This window comes from Anolis carolinensis, chromosome 1 (assembly GCF_035594765.1).
Source record: "Anolis carolinensis isolate JA03-04 chromosome 1, rAnoCar3.1.pri, whole genome shotgun sequence".
Classification (NCBI taxonomy): domain Eukaryota; kingdom Metazoa; phylum Chordata; class Lepidosauria; order Squamata; family Dactyloidae; genus Anolis; species Anolis carolinensis.
The window spans coordinates 248,134,464-248,155,501 of record NC_085841.1 but is presented as its reverse complement, the minus strand read 5'-3'; the positions used below and the strand labels follow the sequence as shown (position 1 = coordinate 248,155,501).

The 21,038-nt window shown below is 40.4% G+C and overlaps 1 protein-coding gene across 1 annotated transcript in view; it reads right to left on the bottom strand.

Annotated features, from left to right (window-relative positions):
* gli2 (GLI family zinc finger 2) overlaps window positions 1-21,038 on the bottom strand; it is a 279,884-nt gene that overhangs the window by 148,563 nt on the left and 110,283 nt on the right. The gene's annotated exons all lie outside the window — the stretch shown is intronic.

Here is a 21,038-nt window from a genome sequence, read left to right as displayed (position 1 = left end):
GTGTGTGTGTGTTTGTGTGTGTATGTATAGTTGGCTAGGCTTGCAAGTGAGCGAGCCCTTGACAGTGAACCCTTCAGGAGTCCTGCTTTGGTAAAAGATGGCCGCCTTCTCAGATAATCCAGCTGAGGCCACTTATGCATGTATGTCCGGGCTTCTTAGTAAGCTGTCATATTGATCTAGCACAGCCTAAGAAGACTCAAGGAGTTTGGGCAAAGGCTTGTATTAGTGTGCTCTTCCTCTTAAGAGTTTGCTGAGATGGCACTTCAGCATTTCCAAGCTGTGCACCTCCCGACCCTGGCAATCCATCAAGTGAATGCAAATTGCAGACTAGACAAAACAGGGCAAACAGTGATTCTGTTTAGGAATAATGTACTCCTCGGGCAAAGGACTTCCTCAAGTAATGATTGTTGTGTACACATTCAAATTAAACACCCAAACCTCTCCATCAGCCTAGTTCTGGTGTGTGTATTAGGGATGTAAATCTTTGCTTATTTTCTTCTTGCATACAAGGCGAATAATTTCAAAACCTTTCTCTTTTCCAGGTGAGATTACAAAGATTTTTGAGCATTTGGTTTGGACTGTTTTAGACACTTGAGGATATATCTGTATTTCCTGAAGTAAACTGAAGGATTTTACCTGAGGAAACACTGTTTATCATGAAAACATGATTTTGCACAAATGATTTTTTTTGGCAAAACAAATTCCAAATCATGAAAAATAATACAGCAATTGAGCTTTTACACAATGGGTGTATGTATGTGCCAAGATTATCTTTCTCATCAATGATGAGAAAAAGGGTAATCTTTATATCCACGCTGTGTGCCTGTGTGTTTATTAGATTTCCCTTATACATACTCCTATGTAAATGGTCAAAGCTGTCTCAGGACTACCTTTGAACAATAATTTTAAGAAAAAGGGTTTATATATACACCAACATGATTTGTAACCATTTCTATAGCTGCAAGCCAAGTTGCTATATATACAAACCATTAAAGAGCCACATCTTGAAAAGTAATAGAGAGACAGAAAAGATCATGTCTTAGAAGACAACCAAGTGTGTGCTAATTCCATGATCATATGGTTTATGTTCATTTGTTTATTTCTTTGTATGTAATGAAAAATTCACTATTTTATCCAGATTCTGAATTCTCTTAGTAAATCCCATTAAACTCACTTGAGCTCTTTGAGCATGTATGGGATTGCACAGCTTGAGTGCAATGTTAGAGATGTTGGCAATGTCTAAGGAATCTCAAACGCTCATTTGTATTTGTGTGCTGTATTTGTGTGTTGAAGTTACTGTTTGGGCTTCAACTGATCAGGAATGCTAAAAGATGAAGTCCGGAATCACTTGTACAGCTGATCAATGAGGGCGGTGAAGACATAAGTTGTGGTCTCATGCTTTGCCATTCTTTTTTTGTTTTGGTCTTTTGGCAATTTCCATATTTGTGTTACCTAATAAGACAGAATGTTGGTGTGTGGATCTCTCACAATTGCCTATACAGATTTGCCCATACCCTACCCTTGATAAATCTAGGGAATGACAAACTGCAGCACTTTTCGACAACTTTTGGCTACTTTGTGTTGTCAAAATTATATATCCAAAGTGTATATAAAAAGAAGGTAGGGCTAAACAAGTTCAAATACAGACATACATGTCAAGACAGAGTGAACAGACTCATTCATTATGCAAGAACACATTCATTATGCAGGAACAACATTAGTGCGGCAACTATGTAAATTTTGATGTTTTTGAGCAATGCAGAAGAGAGTTTGGCAGCAATATGATCTTTAACACAACCATCTATTGAACTGATTGAAGAGAAGCCAAAACATTTCCAGTAACATAGGGTAATAACATAGGATCCCTTTTCAGTCAGTATATGAAACCTTGGTATCAAATCAATGAAAACTGGGATTGTGTTTTACTAAAATACGATAGGCAAGCTGTGTGTGAACAAAGAATTTCAATATAGTTTTGTGTATTTTTAAAAACAGTCTTTTCTACTTACACTGGGATTTTGTATAAGACACATAGGCCAATACCCTGTTAGTGTTTAAGGCAGGTGTAATGCTTGTATCCAGCTGATGATGTTGTAAGAAGAATGGGACTTTGTACCATCACACAAAAGCAGGACCATTGCACATGCTGTATTACATTGAAGTAGACAGACTAACATGTCAATATGCATTGTTTCTATGCACTGCCTCTGTGCATTGCACATTGCAATTACACAGTCAGCTGTCAAGTCACGTCCATTGATCATTGATTCACATATGTTGTGCCACATTGGTATTCAGTACTGAGCTTGAGTAGCAAAACTGCTGGCAGATATTTATGTTTCAATGAAACAATCTTGGCTATGAGTTGAAACCTTGTATAGTTGTAGAATATTGGTTATAACAGAAGGTGGCAGAGGCATCTTTTTGGACTCAAGCAGGTTTCATCTGGTATAATTCATCACTTCCTTTGCGCCACCTTTTCTCTGACTCTTCTTCGTCTTCTGTAGGAACATTTTAGCCAGCCAACATTTGTCAGATCACTGGGCTTAGAGAGGATTCTGCCAGCAAAAGAGGCTTGTGTTTAGTAATATACATCAGCAAATTTTATAGCTGGAATTCCACAGTTTGGTTGTCTCCAAGCAATGAATAAGACATTACAGGCAGAAGACTACATTTCATTTCCTCCCTCCTAAATAACATATATATCAATTCCAGAACTCATGACATGGCCACATGGTGCTTCGAGTTCCACAACTAGAGCAAGTAAACAAAGATTAAGCAAGGAACAGAGAAAAATAGTGAAACTAGATGGACATATGTGCTTGATCTTTTGAAGTATGCCATGCAACTGCCATTCTTGGAAAAGTTGATGCAGTGAGTTTTGCAAATCATATTTGCTATCTACATAAGTACCTATCTACTTAGTTATCATTTATTATAATATGCTATCTCTCAGGCACATGCATTCACTCTCTCACTCTCTCTCTCTCTCACACAATACATTACATATCTTAGATATAATTCACTGTGATTCTTATCAAGATGATTACAAATAGTTCTTAAAATATTTTAATTCCTGGTTCCTCTTCAAAGTTGTTTGAATCAACAAGACGACTTTGGTGTACTTTTTGAAGAGTTACGCAGACCTCACTAGTTTTAAGGGCAAACCTCAAGCAGTTTTCCCGTAAGAGGGAGCACCCTCCCTCTCTGGGCACCATTCCCCTCTTTTGCTTTACATTGCCTCCCAGCATTAATTTCTGGGGAATATGAGAAGAATTACCACAAAAGTTTCCTAGACGTAAATCAGAAAACCAAAGTCATAAACTGAACTGATGGGAATGGGGGAGGGGAATGAAGTGAAGCAGTAAAATTATGCTTTGTTTTAATTTGGCCTTTGAGGGGGGGAAGGGGGTTTCTTGTTTATGCAGAAGAAGGATCTTAATTAAAAGGATGCTTTTGGAATAAGAGCTAAGTCTCTGGGTGAAAGCCACGAAGATCTGAACAAAGTGGAAGGGAGCTTTCAAAGTCAAAGGAGATTGTGCAATTAGCCCCCTACACACCCCTTAAACCTCAGTGCAATTACATTCTTTTATTTTCCAAAGGGATGGGATTGAGGGATGGGGGAAAGGGGAATCTCATCTTGTTTGCATGTGCTGCTTTGAGGGGTTCCAGACAAAATGAATCATCCAGTTCCTCCCAATTAGTCAAATGCCAAGCTTGAAAAACTGCCTTTTTTTAGTTTATAAATCCCAGAATCTGCAAATGGACAAGCTAGTTGATTGGATTGTGATGTTGTAGTCCAGACTTCATAGTCTTTTCTGCAAGCCAGTGACACTAGTGCAAGCTGACCCACAAAAGGTGCATAGGAATGTGCTGATCTACATCCAACTGATTGGCAAATGAGTAACTAACAAACCAATGTGAATATCACACTGGTATTTTCTGCGGTAAACTTGTAGAGCGGTGGCTCTCAACCTGGGATCCCCAGATGTTTTTGGCCTACAACTCCCAGAAATCCCAGCGAGTTTACCAGCTGTTAGGATTTCTGGGAGTTGAATGCCAAAAACATCTGGGGACCCCAGGTTGAGAACCCTTGATGTAGAGTGTGGACATTAAAAGACAGTATTTACATACGTCTGAGGGTCCTTGCTGGTTCTCAGCTCTTCATGTTCTACACACAGATACTTGGAGACATGAGTATGTTATGAAATCATGTTAAAAGGAGAAAACCCAAACTAGGTATGTGCAACTATGCCAACACAATCAAGGCATAGAATCATAGAATAGAGTTGGAAGAGACCACATGGGCCATCCACTCCAACCTGCTGTGCAGTAAAAGCATAATCAAAGTACCTCCGACAGATGGCCATCCAGCCTGTTTAAAAGCTTCCAAGGAAGGAGCTTCCACCAACCTCCAAGGCAGAGAGTTCAACTGCTAAACACTGCTCTCAGTCAGAAATTCATAACCCAGTTATGTTTTGAATTAGGAAAAGGTCACTTTTCAACTTTAGCTGTCACCTATATAGAATCATAGAATCATAGAGTTGGAAGAGGCCACATGAGTCATCCAGTCCAACCCCCTGCCATGCAGAGGCCATCCAGCCTCTGTTTAAAAGCTTCCAAGTAAGGAGCCACCACCACACTCCGAGGCAGAGAGTTCCAGTGCTGAATAGCTCTTACAGTCAGGAAGTTGTTCCTAATGTTCAGATGGAATATTTTTTCCTGTAAGTCTCTAGGGCTGCAGAAAATAAGCCTGCTCCTCTCCCTCTTCCTTATGACATCCATTCACATATTTATACTATCACGTCTGTCTCAACCTTCTCTTCTGCAGGCTAAACATACCCAGCTCTTTAAGACGTTCCTCACAGGGTATCGTCTCCAGACACTGGATCATTTTAGTTGCCCTCCTCTGGACACCTTCCAGCTTGTCAATATCCCTTTTGAACTGTGGTGCCCAGAACTGGACACAGTATTTCAGGTGAGGTCTAACCAAAGACGAATAGAGAGGCACCATGACTTCCCTCAATCTAGACACTATACTCCTTTTAATGCAGTCCAAAATCCCATTGGCTTTTTAGCTGCTGCATCACACTTTTGGCTCATGTTCAACTTGTTGTCCACAAAGACTCCAAGATCTTTTTCACCTGGACTTTTGTCGAACCAAGCATCACCCATTCTGTATCTGTGCATTTCATTTTTTTTCTGCCTAAGTTTTGTATCTTACATTTGTCCTTGTTAAAATGTATTTTGTTAGTTTTGGCCCAGCTCTATAATCTGTTAAGGTCATTTTGAATTCTGTTTGAAGGCAGCAAGACAATTAGGTGTGATTCTGCTTTAAGTGTAAAAATGGGAGGCAACTGTGTTCTTTATTAGCTGCCACTGATGAAGGACAGGCAGGTATGGATATGGACTTTAATAGCTATGTCCCCAAAAGGAGACTAAAAAACTTCAGCACCTTACTGAATCATATCAACAATTCAGCTATAGTGGTTATCATTGCCACAGAAATTATGTCTGTTATGACACTATTGGCTCTGAAATGTCTATTCAATGTTTTTCTCGCAAATAGTTTGTTTTATAACATGACTAGCAACATCTTCTTCTAGGAAAATCCACTTTCCTTCTGGCTTCAATGAGGATTGCAGCTAAGCTCATAGCAAAAATGGCACTTCAAGGGTGTAATGTATAGTGCCAACAACTCTTCAATAAAAAGTCCCATTCTGACCCTGGAAGTCCTGGTTCTACTATCACAGTGGAATGCATTCAAGATTGTAGAGGCCTACTTAAGTATTCATAGATAGTCGTCACTGAACAGTGAACACTCACATCCCCTTAATGCAGTGGTTCTCAACCTGTGGGTCCCCAGGTGTTTTGGCCTACCACTCCCAGCAATCCCAGCCAGTTTACCAGCTGTTAGGATTTCTGGGAGTTGAAGGCCAAAACATCTGGGGACCCACAGGTTGAGAACCACTGCCTTAATGGTTTGGACATGCTACACGGTAATTTTTCATTGAAAGTATATCTAAATGGGCAAACTCTGGTAGTATAGTGTTCTATCTAAGTAACACCTGAAGCCTAGACATGTCAAGGTTTCAAAATGAGATTGTAAATGTATTCCCCTTCCCCCATTTTTGTTCAAGCAGACGTGCAGTAACAGGAAAATCGTAACTAGAACTGGCTAAAGAAAATCCTAGAAGACAGTATCAGGCCTTGGGGTGCAATTTCGCATAAAATCTTGCAGGGAGAAGGGTGTATGATTAAAAGCAAAGAACCCACTTCTCACAAGGCAGTCAGTACAACTTACGCCCAGGGGTCTAACCTTCCTAAATGCAGACTAAACACTTGGATTGTTTCCAAAATAATGCAAAAATAGTAATTTGTAAGATTTATTTAAAGATTATCACAAGTAAATATGAGGAGAGATAAGCTAAAACATTACAAATGAAACAAGCCAATTTGCCTTTTTACTTTTTTAGAAAGATGTATTCATTTTACAAAGCAATTCAAAATAAATACTATTCTTAGACGCTACTAGAGAATTTATTATTTAATTTATGCATGTAGTATCCTGGATTTTTCCCAACTCAAGGCAGCTTACAATGTATTTCAAAACTACGTGTGTGTGTTTGTGTGTGTGTGTGTATAGGGTAAAACCATAAACAAAATATAAGCATAAAAGTTAATTTAAAATTATTTTAAAGGCAATTAAACAGTTTATATGATTTAAAAAATAAAAGAATATTAAAACTCATTTAAATACTATACAAACAGCACAGTGTCTAAAAGCCTGATAGCACAAAGATGTTTCAACATGTTAGCAGGAAGAGAGTAAGGAGGGAGCCATCCTGACCTTCAATATTGTGAGAACAAACTTAAATACAGTATGGATTCCTATATCCATGGGCCTGGAACTCACAATTTCACTGGCCCACAATCCATGGCTGCCAGTAGCAACCCAGGTCCTTCCTCACCCCTTTTGCCCCTTTACTCTACTGGGAGAGGCATGACTAGACTGCCTGCACCTATCCTGGTGGATAAAGGGTGAGGCCCCTTGCTCAGCTGAGGCTGTTAGTAGAGTAAAGGGTCAAAAGCCCCTTGCTTGGCTGAGATAGGCATGGGCAGCTTGGTCTCACAATGCCCTCAACTTTGAGCTGGTGGTTCTATGGGTGTCAGCATCCTGGAAGAAAGACCTTGAGTGGTAGCAGTAAACTTAACAGTGGAGCCCTGGGCATTTGCCATGCTCACTCTACAGCTTATCCTGGTACTTGAAAGGAATACTAAAGCTTTGTCCCAATATATGAGTTTTCTCTTTGACCACACTCCTTTTCTTGAGGCAGCAGATGAGTGTGTAGGTGGTATTTTGAAAATATAGGTTTAGGCATTACACATTGTTTTGTGTATCCACACAAAGTTCTGGAATGTATCTCTCATGGATATGGGAATCATGTTGTGTTGCTTAACAACCAACTTGCTAAAGCTAGGAATTTAGCAGTTGTGTATGGCTATACACCATAGCCAGATGTTTCTTAGAACCTGATGTTCTATGCTAGATATATAATAATTGTTCAAGGGCTTTCACATAATAATATGAGCTTTTAGGTGGCTTTCGTTGGTACAGAGGTAGGAGATAATTCCAACATCTGCAATGACCAGGTTCCACAATGACCAAAAAGAACATACACAGGCATAATTCCAATAGTAGTTATTACAGTTATTAGGACTGGCCTTGCATTATCTCACCTTTAGTCACCTGGTTTGTCTTCAACTTTCTGCAGCTATGATTATTTGTTTTGTTGCCTGTTTCTTTTAGGTTTTTAGCATAAGCTTCTTGTTTTAACTTGCAAAGCCCAACATGACCCAGTTCTGTATATGGCACTATAAAGATAAATGATGTTGACTATGATATCAGAAGTATCAGCAGCAGCAATAATAGTAGTAATAGTAGGAGTAGTAAGTAAGGTGAACTTACACTTGTACATGCTACTATTAGGGTGGCAGCCACTACCAGCAGCAATTCTCTGCATGCTTAGCAAGTCCTTTTGAACTCAGTGAGTTTTACCCCTGAGCAGACATTCATAAGATTGTGCTGTTAATATTCATTCATAATATTATAGATCACGTGCTGGACCTTCCTGAAGGTAGCCATAAAAATATTGATTCTATTTGATAATTGCAATAGAGAGGTATACCTTTTCTTTCTTTATCATTCCATAACATTTGGTGTAAGAGTTCACATGTAACTACAGAGGGTTTCTACAGAGATGACTATTTCCTTTGTTGAGAAACCTAAGTGGTCTTCACAGTAACAAATTGATTATAGGGCAAGATTCCTTGCTGCTAATTATAAGTAGCGTATCAGATTTCTTTGGAAACGCAGGAACTTGAGTGAAAAGCAATTTATGACTAAAGAGCTACTCTTATTATTTCAGGTGCTTTTCTGCAACATGTTAGGTGTATTGAATTTGTACTGCCAAATGTCAGGTCTTCTTATTTTAACCATTGCAAAAGAATGAAACAATTACCACAAACTCATAATATTGTAACTACTAAGTTAAAATTGTTACTTTACACATGTAAATGGTATTGGTAAATAAATTATGCTAACATGACATTACAGGTTTTATTTAAAGCCCTGTTTATTTTGTTGTAATAACATTGAGAACTATAATATTGCTCCACAGTAAATGGTTTGAGCAAGTTAGTATGGATTACATGTAGTTTATTATTTAAAGACAAATCCACAAAAAAAAAAAAAACCAGAATGGCAAAAAGAGCATGGTGCAAAATATTGTACAAGTGTGAAGATTTGTTTGATCTCTTGACAAAACCTTAGGTTAATCATTACAAAATCAGTTACTATAAATGATGGCCAAAACTCATCACAATGAACAATGAGATGCAGAAATGATGACCAACCTTGACCTTTAGAAGCTAAGGCACGGAGAAACACATGAGAGTATCTGAGAGCTGTAATTATTTTTACTTATGAATCTATCTATATATATAAAAATGTAATGTGTGTTTTATTATGGAGTAAACAACAAAACCACTGAACCAAATCACCAAATTTGGCCACAAAAAACATAGTCACCCAAAATATGTCTTTCAAACAAAAAGACCAAGAAAAATAAAGTCCTAATTAGAGGAAGAGGAAGAACTGTTTTTTCCCCTTGCTGCCAGTTAGAAGGATAGGCTCCGCCTACTTCGTCTCCTAGAAACCCACTCAGCCTGGGACAGCCAGGGTTCAGTTAGGCCTCTTCCACACTGCCTATAAAATACAGATGATCTGATTAGAACTGGATTATATAGCAGCGTAGATTCAAGGCCCTATCACACACCTATATAAACCAGAATGCCAAGGCACATAATCCACAGTATCTGCTTTGAACTGATTAAGCAGTTCTAAGCAGATAATAGAAGATTATAAATATAATATATAATAATTGCTGTGGTATAATAATACAGAACAATATAATCTCTAAAATCAGGAGATAAAAGAAAAAGCAACACTCTGAAAACAGGCGAATTCTAGAAAGGAAACAACCGGGGCCAGCTAACACCTCCCAACAAAGGATTCCCCCAGGCAGGAAACAGCCAGACTTTGAAGCTGCAAGATGATTAAATGCTAATCAAGGTGACTATTTTAATAGTTTTAACTGTTTTATGTGCTGTTTTATACTGGTTTGTATGGGCATCTAATTGTTGCCACTGTTGTAAGCCGCCCTGAGTCCCTTCGGGGGAGAAGGGTGGGATATAAATGTGAGAAATAAATAAATAAATAATTGCAGCATTCATACTTGCTGCACTGAGACTATTCATTGCTATTCAACCTGGCCAACCAAGAATTCCACAAGGTAGAAAGCAGCCAGGCTTGCAAGCAGCAAGGCTATTTAGTGCTGTTCAACCTGGCCAACCAAGATTTCCCCTAGATAGAAAAGCCTCGGGTTTTGAAGCCATGAGGCTACTCCATCCCATTCAACCTGCCCAAGGAAGGATGCCCCTATATAGAAAGCGGCCAGGCTTTGAAGCAGCAAGGCTATTCAGTGCAATTCAAATTGGCCAAAAAACCATTCCCCTAGGACTCAAGTACCCAGCCTTCCAAGCAGCAAGCCTTTTCCTTTGTATTCCAGCTCACCAAACAAGGATTCGCATAAGAAGAAAATGGCCAGGCTTTGAGGCTGCAAGGCTATTCCCTGCTATTCCACCTAGTCAACAAATGATTCCCATAAGCCACAGCAACACATGGTCGGGCACAGCTAGTATATTAAAAAGGAATTCTTTTTTTTTTTCTGGAATCGCTTCTGATCACATATGGTTTCCCGGTCCTTTCCCTGCTTCTTTTTGTATTCTCCAATAAGGAGTGGGGGAATTCCTCCAAAGCCATTCTGGGGTCTGTTTCTCTATGCTGCCAAAACAGAGCCTCACGGAGTCCTGCCTGAAATTGCCCTGCTTCGTGTGATGGGCTCCATTTGGCAACGTGAAGAAACGATGAGAAGACGCAGGGAAGACTGCTTCTGATAAGTTCCCTAGAGAACCATGTCTCAATGAGGCACCCTCTGAGGATGCCTGCCATAGATGTGGGCAAAACGTCAGGAGAGAATACTTCTGGAACATGGCCATACTGCCCAAAAAACACACAACGACCCTGTGATTCCGGCCATGAAAGCCTTCAACAACACAGTTGTTTTTGTTATTGTCCAACTCACAGCCTTTCAATATTCTGGTAATAAAATATAGGCAGCAGATTTTTCCAGATGCATTGGTCAAGAAGAAACTAGTAGAATTGCAACTTGTTCACAATAAATCAGAATTCTTTAGAGAGGCCAGAAATATGGGTATGACAAAAATAAAACTGGGGGAAAAAGTTTCAGAGGAAAACAGGCTGGGGCAGGAAAGGTCAGTCACTCCCCTCACCTCCTCCTTCTGGGTTACAGATGACCACTGCGAGGGTGTGCTTTGTGTCAGAGAAGAAACCATCAAACTACCATTACACACAGCTGTAGTCCTAGTTCAGTGTATTGTGTAGCTTGGCCCTAACCTACTGGGAAATAAAAGTAGCAAAGATGTTTCACATGCCAGTAGTGGGAGGTTGACAGACTTCTACAAACGGACCCTCTTTCTTTTGGCCTACAAGTCTTTGCCTTTCAAACATCTCAGCTAGCACTGAAACAATACTACAGAAATGGCTTTCAAGGCTGTTCCCTGCCCTTTCATTTTTCTTCCTCAGTGCTGGTTCTTTGAAGCTCTTCTTACTGAACATATCAATCCTGTCACTTTGGCATCAACTGCTTTACTCAACCCTGCCATATCCATCATCTTATGTCAATAGGAGAATGTGACAAACACAGCTCCCCCCCCCCTTTCCCTCTCTCCCTCCTTCCTTCTCATCTTCAAAACTGTTCTTTTTAAAAAAGAAGAAGAAGAAGAAGAAGCAAACTGTCCATACAGGCAAAAGAAGAGGCTTCTGGACAAGTGCAATCGGATTCTATAGCATATTCGCATGAACACACAGTAAGATAATCCTTTTTTTAAAAAACATAAACAAATTGCTCTTCAGGCCTTTGTTATTACTTCTTCATAATTCTAGAATTAAGGTTTGGAAAAACAAATAAAATCACTGATACTGATAAAAATTATTATTTTTAAAAACACAGGAATCAGTTCAAGTTCATAGTGATTGGGCAGATTTAAGTAGGGAGCAAACCCCATGATTGATTTGCCTTAAGTTCAACATAGATTTAAAAGCATACAACAGCAACAAACTGTTCCACTGAAAGTTGGACTCTGCACTAAACAGAAATGAGACTTTTACCAACAGAAATTGGTCTAATAAATTACACATCTTTCCTATTTCTTGTTTCAGAATCAAAATTCAAACATTTGTTTGTTTATTTATTTCATTTTTATGCTGCCCATCTCCCACTGTGGAGAACCAATTGTGGAACTTGTTTCCAAAAAAGACCAAATCCCTCTGAACAAATTTTACAGGAATTGGGAAAAAAAACCCATGTTGTATTCTTTTTCTATAAAATGCAATTTTCCAAGCCTTGTACTGAGGCGATGTGATACATTTTGATAGTTTCGATATTTGGCACAATATTCTACTCTTAGCCAACAATGTGCTGCCACCTATAACTCATTTTTCATTGTTTTAAATTTGGTATCTTTTGGAAACAAACTCCAAAATTGTAATGGTAGTTTGAATTACAAATCTTGCCAATACAATTAAATGTGTCTTAGAAGAGGCAAACTAACAGAGTAATCCTATGGACTTAGTTTCTCACATGTGATCCCAGCAATAGCTCCCACTGCAGTCGGTGCTGATGCTTCATGAATCCCTAAACTTCAAATAGGCAGATCTGACGGATCCTTCCATCCTGGCTTTCCTAGCTGCTAAGGGGGTTTCTATAGTTGAGCTTGGAATGGGACAAAAACAGGTGTTGTGGAGGATGTGGTCTTGAGTGGGGAGGGAGGAGACTATGATTCACAGTTGTTTTCACCCCTGACCATACCCTTATCTAAAGAGGGATTCAGGCACGTCTCCAACTGACTAAAACTGAATCCTCCCCAATTCCTTTTGAAGGGAAAGGTATACATTGGAAATCCCTTGGCAGCCTAAAGTTTACAAAAGGTTTGAGACAGGTGTTCTTTGGCTATAGATATGTAGGGGTATTTTTAAATGCGATCCTTGTATTAAGAGATCTAACAAAATGCCAGCTTTTAAAAACAAAGTAGCCAAACCTTGCAGAAGCATCTTTCAAACACTGATTGACTGTATCTGAAGAGATAGCTGCCTCATTAGATGTGCTATATTTCAACCCTGAGAAAACAATGCATGTCAGGAGACAATAAAAAAACAAGTACAAATGATACAGGTCATCTATGATAAATGTAAGCAGTGTTGCATGAAATATGAGATATAAGACGCATGCTTTTTTTTAAAAAAAAAAAAAGGAGAGGGGGAGAATGATATACATAGCAAGAAGTGTCCCCCTCCTCCTACATTTGTCTATAACTCTAAGACCCACAGCCTTCAAATCTACTAAATGCCTTCCTCTCATACAAAATATTGCTTAGATTTTACATTTAATAGCAAGGAAGAGACTGAATATGAAAAGAGGTATTTCAAAAAAGACAGGTAAAATGCTGATGGATACAGCAAGCAGGAGTCCTAAATGGGGAATAAGGACAAGGAAAACATTTGATACAGTGCTCTCTAGATTTGTTGTCACACAGTGATTCACTTCTTGAAAACCACTGAATAGGGTTACCCTAGACACTTTTTGCTTCATGTGACAAGAAGGTGTCTACAGGGTCATATCTGTGGATAGAGGTGCCAGAAAGTGTGTTCTGAGAAGGGAGTAGATTCACATTAAATCAAAGTAGAGAGATGAAGTTCTCTTCCACATATTTTGAACATCAGCTGCTGGTCGAAACTAGCAGGACTAGTAGTTGACTTCAGCACTAGTGCCGGGACAGCATCTACAACCACACCTGAAAACTGTGGTCTAGCTGAGACAGCACAGCAGAGTTAACATGATATATATAGGCAGTCCCCAAGTTAAGATAGGTTATGCAGATTTATTCTTAAATTGAATTTGTAAGTCAGAACAGGTACATTTTAAGTGCAACTCCAACCATCTATATCTATATCTATATCTATATCTGTGTGTGTGTGTATGCACCCTCGGTCAAAGCATTGGCACCTCCTGGACTATGTTATCACACGTGCCAGAGACCGCCGCGATGTGCTTCTCACAAGAGCCATGACAGGTACTGATGACTGCTGGACAGACCACAGGCTAATCCGATCCACGATGGCTATCAAGATCGTCCCCAAACGCAGACTCCAAGGAAGAAAAACAAGGCGAAAAATGAACACCCAAGCCCTTCAGGAGCCCTCCAAACGAGCCCTTCTCCAAACAACACTCAAAGATCATCTACCCACAGAACACCCCGAAAATGTTGAGGAACATTGGAACAAACTGAAGACCTCCATCATCACAGCCTGCGAAGAAAGCATTGGATACCTAACTAAGAAACATCAAGACTGGTTTGATGATAACGACAAAGAGATCCAACAGCTGATTGATAACAAAAGGAAAGCCTTCCAAACATGGCAGAGAGACACCAACTGTGCTGCCAAGAAAAAGATCTATGCCAGTGCAAAAGCTGAGGTCCAAAGAAGGACCAGAGAACTCAAGAACATCTGGTGGACAAAGAAGGCTGAAGAAATCCAACACCTTGCAGATACCCATGACGCTCAGGGATTTTTCAAAGCCACAAAGATCATTTATGGACCAAGAAACCATGGCATACAGCCCCTACGCTCATCAGATGGAACCAAAATTCTGAAGGACAAAACATCAATTGCACTACGTTGGAAAGAGCACTACCAGAACCTGCTGAATCGCAGCTCCAATGTGGCCGAAGAGACCCTCTCACAAATCCCGCAACAATAAACCAGGGATGAGCTTGCAGCACTGCCTAGTTTGGAAGAAGTCAGCAATGCCATCAGCCAACAAAAAAACAACAAAGCTAGCGGACCTGATGGGATTCCCGCTGAAATCTTCAAAGAGGGTGGACCTGAGCTGATGCAACAACTCCACCAGCTCATTGAAAAGGTGTGGATGACCGAGAAAATCCCAGCAGACTTCAAGGATGCCACCATCATCACCCTTTTCAAGAAAGGGGACAGAACAGACTGCGGGAACTATCGTGGTATCTCCCTTCTAACCTCCGCCGGGAAAATCCTCGCAAGAATCCTTGCAAACCGCCTTCTCCCTGTCTCAGAAGACACCCTCCCAGAATCCCAGAATGGCTTCCGCCCCTCCAGAGGAACAGTGGACATGATCTTCACTGCTCGACAGCTCCAAGAAAAATGCAGGGAACAAAACCAACCTCTGTACATGGCATTCATTGACCTTGCAAAGGCATTCGACACAGTGAATCGCAGCGCTCTCTGGACCATCCTCCAAAAAATCGGGTGCCCTGACAAATTTGTGAACATCCTGCGGCTCCTCCATGATGACATGATGGCAACAGTCTTGGACAGCAACGGCTCCCAAAGTGACCCATTTAAGGTTGAATCAGGTGTCAAGCAGGGATGTGTTATTGCCCCCACCTTATTTTCCATCTTCATCGCTATGATACTTCACCTTGTTGATGGGAAGCTTCCCACCGGAGTGGAAATCATCTATCGGACAGATGGCAAGCTATTTAACCTCAGCAGACTGAGAGCCAAAACCAAGGTCACCACAACATCTGTTATAGAACTCCAATATGCTGATGACAACGTAGTCTGTGCGCGTTCAGAAGAAGACCTACAAGCCACTCTAAACACCTTCGCAGAAGCATACGAGAAGCTCGGCCTCTCACTGAACATCGAGAAAACCAAAGTGCTCTTCCAACAGGCACCAGCTAATCCCTCTGCAAAGCCAGGAATACAGCTTAACGGTGCAACATTAGAAAATGTTGACCATTTCCGCTACCTTGGTAGCCACCTCTCCACAAAAGTCAACATCGACACTGAAATACAACACCGCCTGAGCTCTGCGAGTGCAGCATTTTTCCGTATGAAGCAGAGAGTGTTTGATGACCGGGACATCCGTAGAGAGACCAAGGTGCTTGTTTATAAAGCCATTGTCCTCCCAACCCTGCTCTATGCCTGCGAAACGTGGACTGTGTACAGACGTCACACCAAACTCCTGGAGCGTTTCCATCAGCGTTGTCTCAGGAAAATCCTGCAAATCTCTTGGGAAGACAGGCGGACAAATGTCAGCGTGCTTGAGGAAGCAAAGACCACCAGCATTGAAGCGATGCTCTTACGCCATCAACTCCGTTGGACTGGCCACGTTGTCCGAATGCCCGATCACCGTCTCCCAAAGCAGCTCCTCTACTCTGAACTCAAGAATGGGAAACGGAATGTTGGAGGGCAGGAAAAGAGATTTAAAGATGGGCTCAAAGCCAACCTTAAAAACTGTGGCATAGACACTGAGAACTGGGAAGCCCTGGCCCTTGAGCGCTCTAATTGGAGGTCAGCTGTGACCAGCAGTGCTGCGGAGTTTGAAGAGGCACGAACGGAGGGCTTAAGGGAGAAACGTGCCAAGAGGAAGGAGCGTCAAGCTAACCCCGACCGGGACCGCCTTCCACCTGGAAACCGATGTCCTCACTGCGGGAGAATATGCGGGTCAAGAATCGGTCTCTTCAGTCACCTAAGAACACACGCCCAAGATACCAAGGTTGGAAGACCATCGTCCTCGAACGACGAGGGATCGCCTAAGTAAGTATGTACACACATGCTTTGGATCGCATAGGGAAGGGTTAACTCCCCTGTGATGTTTCTTTTGCTGTCTGTGCCCCTGTTCAGAAGATTTCACCTCACTTTCTGTTCCTGTAATAATTGGACTTTGAAAAATTGGTTTGTTGTGGAAACAAGGACTGGTGATGCAAGCTTCAGTGAAGACACCTTTTCCCCATGATAACTCTTCCAGGAAGGAATTTCCTTTCCTATGGGTAGATTTCTCTCACTTCCTGTTGTCCCACCCCCATTTTTAACTATATGTTGTTTGTAAGTCAGATGTTTGTAACTTAGGGACTGCCTGTATACAAATATGCTGTCCTACACAGTGCTACTACACTCTGACTAATGGTAAGCACTCGGTGACTATAGAATACTAGAGAGCAATTTCTGCTATTCTCTGTCAACTTTATTGAAATAATAGATCTTAAACGACCAAATATTGGCTAGCAGAATACTTGCATAACCATAGCGAAAAAGTGGAACTTAAAGGAAGAACAGAGTGTTCCCATTCTTTAAAAAAGAACAATAAAACATAAGGATATAGTAAAGGTTTCCCCTTGACATTAAGTCTAATCGAGTCCGACTCTGTGGTGTGGTGCTCAAGCCGAAATGCCAGTATATTTCGTAGACGCCTCCTAGGTTATGTGGCCGGCATAACTGCATGGAGCGCTGTTACCTTCCCGCCAAAGCGGTACCTATTGATCTACTCGCATTTGCATGAACTGCTAGTTTGGCAGAAGCTGGGGCTAACAATGGGAGCTCACTCTGTTCTGTGGATTCGAACTGCCAACCTTCAGCAAGTTCTGCAACTTAGCAGTTTAACACGTTGCTTATACACACACATATCCCCCTAAAGCAGTGGTTCTCAATCTGGGGTACCCAGATATTTTGACTTTCAACTCCCAGAAATCCTAACAGCTGGTAAACTGGCTGGGATTTCTGGGAGTTGTAGGCCAAAAACATCTGGGGGCCCCAAGTTGAGAACCACTGCCATAAAGGATATAATGTTTACTTAAAAAAGAGTCTTACTGGATTCAATGAGGCTTACAGCATGTTTATACATGCACATAAAACACTTGATTTTTCATCTATTACCGATTCCACTGAGCAGCACTGCAGATATAGTGATGTATCTGGCTATGCTGCTTGATGATTTACACAACTGCCACAGTCACCAAGTGATGATACAATGCATACATTTATGGTAGTGTTGCATGAATATGGTGCAAATGACTTTGCACATTTGACTAGCGTAAGAAAGCAAATAGTTTGTGTTATAACAGGACTAGCAACATCATCTTCTAGGAAAATCCACTTTCCTTCTAGCTTCGATGAGGATTGCAGTTAAGCTCATAGCAAAAGTGGGAGCCCAAGGGTGTAATGTATAGTGCCAACAACTCTTCAATAAAAAGTCCCATTCTGGTTCTACTATCACAGTGGAATGCGTTCAAGATTGTGGAGGCCTACCCAGGTATTCATAGATAGTGTTCACTGAACAGTGAACACTCACATCCCCTTAATGCAATGGTTCTCAACCTGTGGGTCCCCAGGTGTTTTGGCTTACAACTCCCAGCAATCCCAGCCAGTTTACCAGCTATTAGGATTTCCTGGAGTTGAAGGCCAAAACATCTGGGGACCCACAGGTTGAGAACCACTGCTTTAGAGAAAGGCTATTTTCAAATCTCCGAAACTTTTCTTCTATTGAAGCAGGTAACAGGAGAGTAATATTTCCAGAGGGAACAAAATATTTGTCAGAAAAAAATAAAGGACAATTTGAACAATTGTGTGAGGATTTGGGATAACTCTGTTACAGAAAATACTGCAGAGAACAGGGGTGAATTCACATGACAGTGTAGCTTTAATCACATTGTTGATAAGTTTCTGTACACCAAATGTGAAAAGAAGAAGCATGCAAGCCTTGTTTTTCCATCATTCCTTTCTACTCACAAAAAGCTGCACTATCAGTCCCAGGACCCTATTTTTTCATGTTCTGTTGTATGTACAGTGCTCCTTCACTACTTCGCAGTTCACTTTTCGTGGATTCGCTGTTTTGCGGTTTTTCAATAAACTCTAAAAGACTATTATAAATCACAATTTATAAATTACAATTTAAAGCCTAAGGAAGGAAGAAAAGAGAATCCAAAGGGAGAGAAAAGGAACCCAAGCGGCAACGGGAGGAGAAGGAGATGATTTATCAACAGATTGGTTGACAAAGACTTAAAATAGTGTATAAGTACTAAAATAATATACAAATATTAAAATAAATATAGTGTCCCTACTTTGCGGATTTTCACTTATAGTGGGTGGTCCTGGAACCTAACCCCAGCGATAAGTGAGGGAACACTGTAGAGGCTTTGTGGATCCAATAGGTTCTCCCTTAAAATAAGCTTATTTCCAATTGTGAAGTCAGTATTAGAGGTGTGGGTGGGATTAGCATGCACCTTTCCATTCATATAAGGCTTTATAATGATAAGACAGGGATAAAAACCCTGGCAAATAAGTGCTCTCTTTTTAGCTTACTGATTCCCCGGATTCTTTGAAAAGCTAATGTGCATTCAATGTCTTAATTTTTGTCTTGACATTAAAGGGCAATATTTGTGTTAAAGCAAGCCCTATTTCTTCTTCTTTTAGAGCAATGGAATAATATTAAAAATTGAATGCATTCCCACAGATACTTGTATCAGTTGCTCAGGGAAGGTATTGCAGTGCTCAGAACTGCTGATGTTTGAGCAACTCTGAGAGCCGCAAATGTCTGGCGACATAACGAATGTGTGCAGCTCAGTTTGTAGCACCTAATTTGCAATAATATTGAAGTCCCCCCATGATAACTCATTTACTCTTATAATAAATATATAAAAAAGACAAATTGCTACATTGAACATGCATTTTCTTCACTGCATGGAGCTGCTACCCTAGGGAGAAAGCCCCGTGCCGCTAACTAATAGTAAATCCTTTGGAAAATCATGTGTCATAATGATGGACAACCACGGAAAGAGTATTAAATAGATTTAGAGGTTAGATACTCAACGAGAACAAAAGAGGCCTTTTGCAAACTCACACCAATCAGGACTGGCTTGATGGTGTGAAGATTAGCACCAAATCCTAGCCAGGAATAAAAAGGTTCATTATGAGACAAGACAACAAAGGGTTTGCCCAAAGAATCTTACTTTGAATTTCAAGTAGAGGGCTATCACATTACCATGGTGACTGAATAACTTCAGGATCACCAAGGAATGCTTAGTACCTGGGGACTGGCTTCATAATTTCTGTTGCATTTCAAGCCAAATGGCCATTTGGGCCACTAAAAGGAACAGGACACCATGGACCTTATGACATTATAGATGGTGTTACTGGATCATATCTATCCAGTTGTATGTGAGAAATGGTTGGTGATAAATCCAAGAAGAGATTATGCAACATCATATATAAAATCATAGAGGGAACTTGTGTTAGAAGATGAAAAACCTGTTATCTATCAGTTGTATCAAATCTTGCCATCACATTTAAAAAGGTAGTTATCTGAACTACTCTCTAAACCTCCCGTTCTTGAAGCACCTGGTCCAGAAACTGGAACCCAGGCCCTATCTATACCAGTGGTTCTCAACCTATGGGTCCCCAGATGCTTTGGTTTTCAACTCTCAGGAATCCTAACAGCATGTAAGCTGGCTGGGATTTCTGGGAGTTGTAGGCCGAAACACCTGGTCAGTGTAGACTTATATAATGCAGTTTAACTGCATTGAACTGCATTATATGAGTCTACATTGACCAAATAATGCACTTTCAAACTGCATTCTATGGCAGTGTAGATGGGGCCTCACTAAGCTGTTAAAATGTAACTCTTGTCATCCTTGATCATTGGCCATGCTGAGTGTGCCTGACGGGAGTTAGGATGCAACATTAAGTGGGCTGCAAGGTCTTCACCCTTTATTTATAGTTAAGAAGACAATCATATCCCCTGGTGGTCTACAAAACACAATGCATTCTAATGGCATGATGTTAATAACTGGGGATATGAAAAGACTTCCACTCTTGATTTCATTGCTTATCTCTAAATCCTACCTGCATTTCTCTCTCATTGTTCATGTATGCCAAGTGGCAAGACTATGTTTTTTCTTCTTTCTTGGAAATTAGTACACATTTTCCATATACATACATTTTCTAGCATGTACACATTTCTTTCCTCAATTGCCAATTAACCTATTTTTATACATTTTGACTTTGGGCAATTCTCTGCTAGAAAGCTCTACTGTCCTGGAGTCTAGGGGGATGAATGCACTTGAATGCTCTAGCAAAGGTTTTTAAAACTGTATCAAATATTACTAATCTCGTTTTATTAAATATTTGAACAGGAAAGTTCCTAATCCTGTCCCTCTGTTGTTGTTTTCCTTCTGTGGAAAGAGATATTTGTGAAAATGAGATGTTACCTTTCTCATGGGAGTTGTCCATATGAGAAATATGCCTATTTTCCAGGACTTTTTTTTCATAAAGGGCCTTAAGAAAAAGAACCTTTCTTCAGATATGTCACTTTCCATGTGAGAAAAGTGATACCAGTAGAGTACAAGGCTAGGCATTTTTTTTGGCTTATGCCTTGAAGAAAGCAAGGCATAAAGTTTAGGTTCCTCTCAAAACTTCAAAACCCAGGATTCCATAAGATGAATCCATGATACTTACATGGTATCAATGTGTAGTGAAGGTATACACCAGTAGTTCGCAACCTGTAGGTCCTCAGATGTTT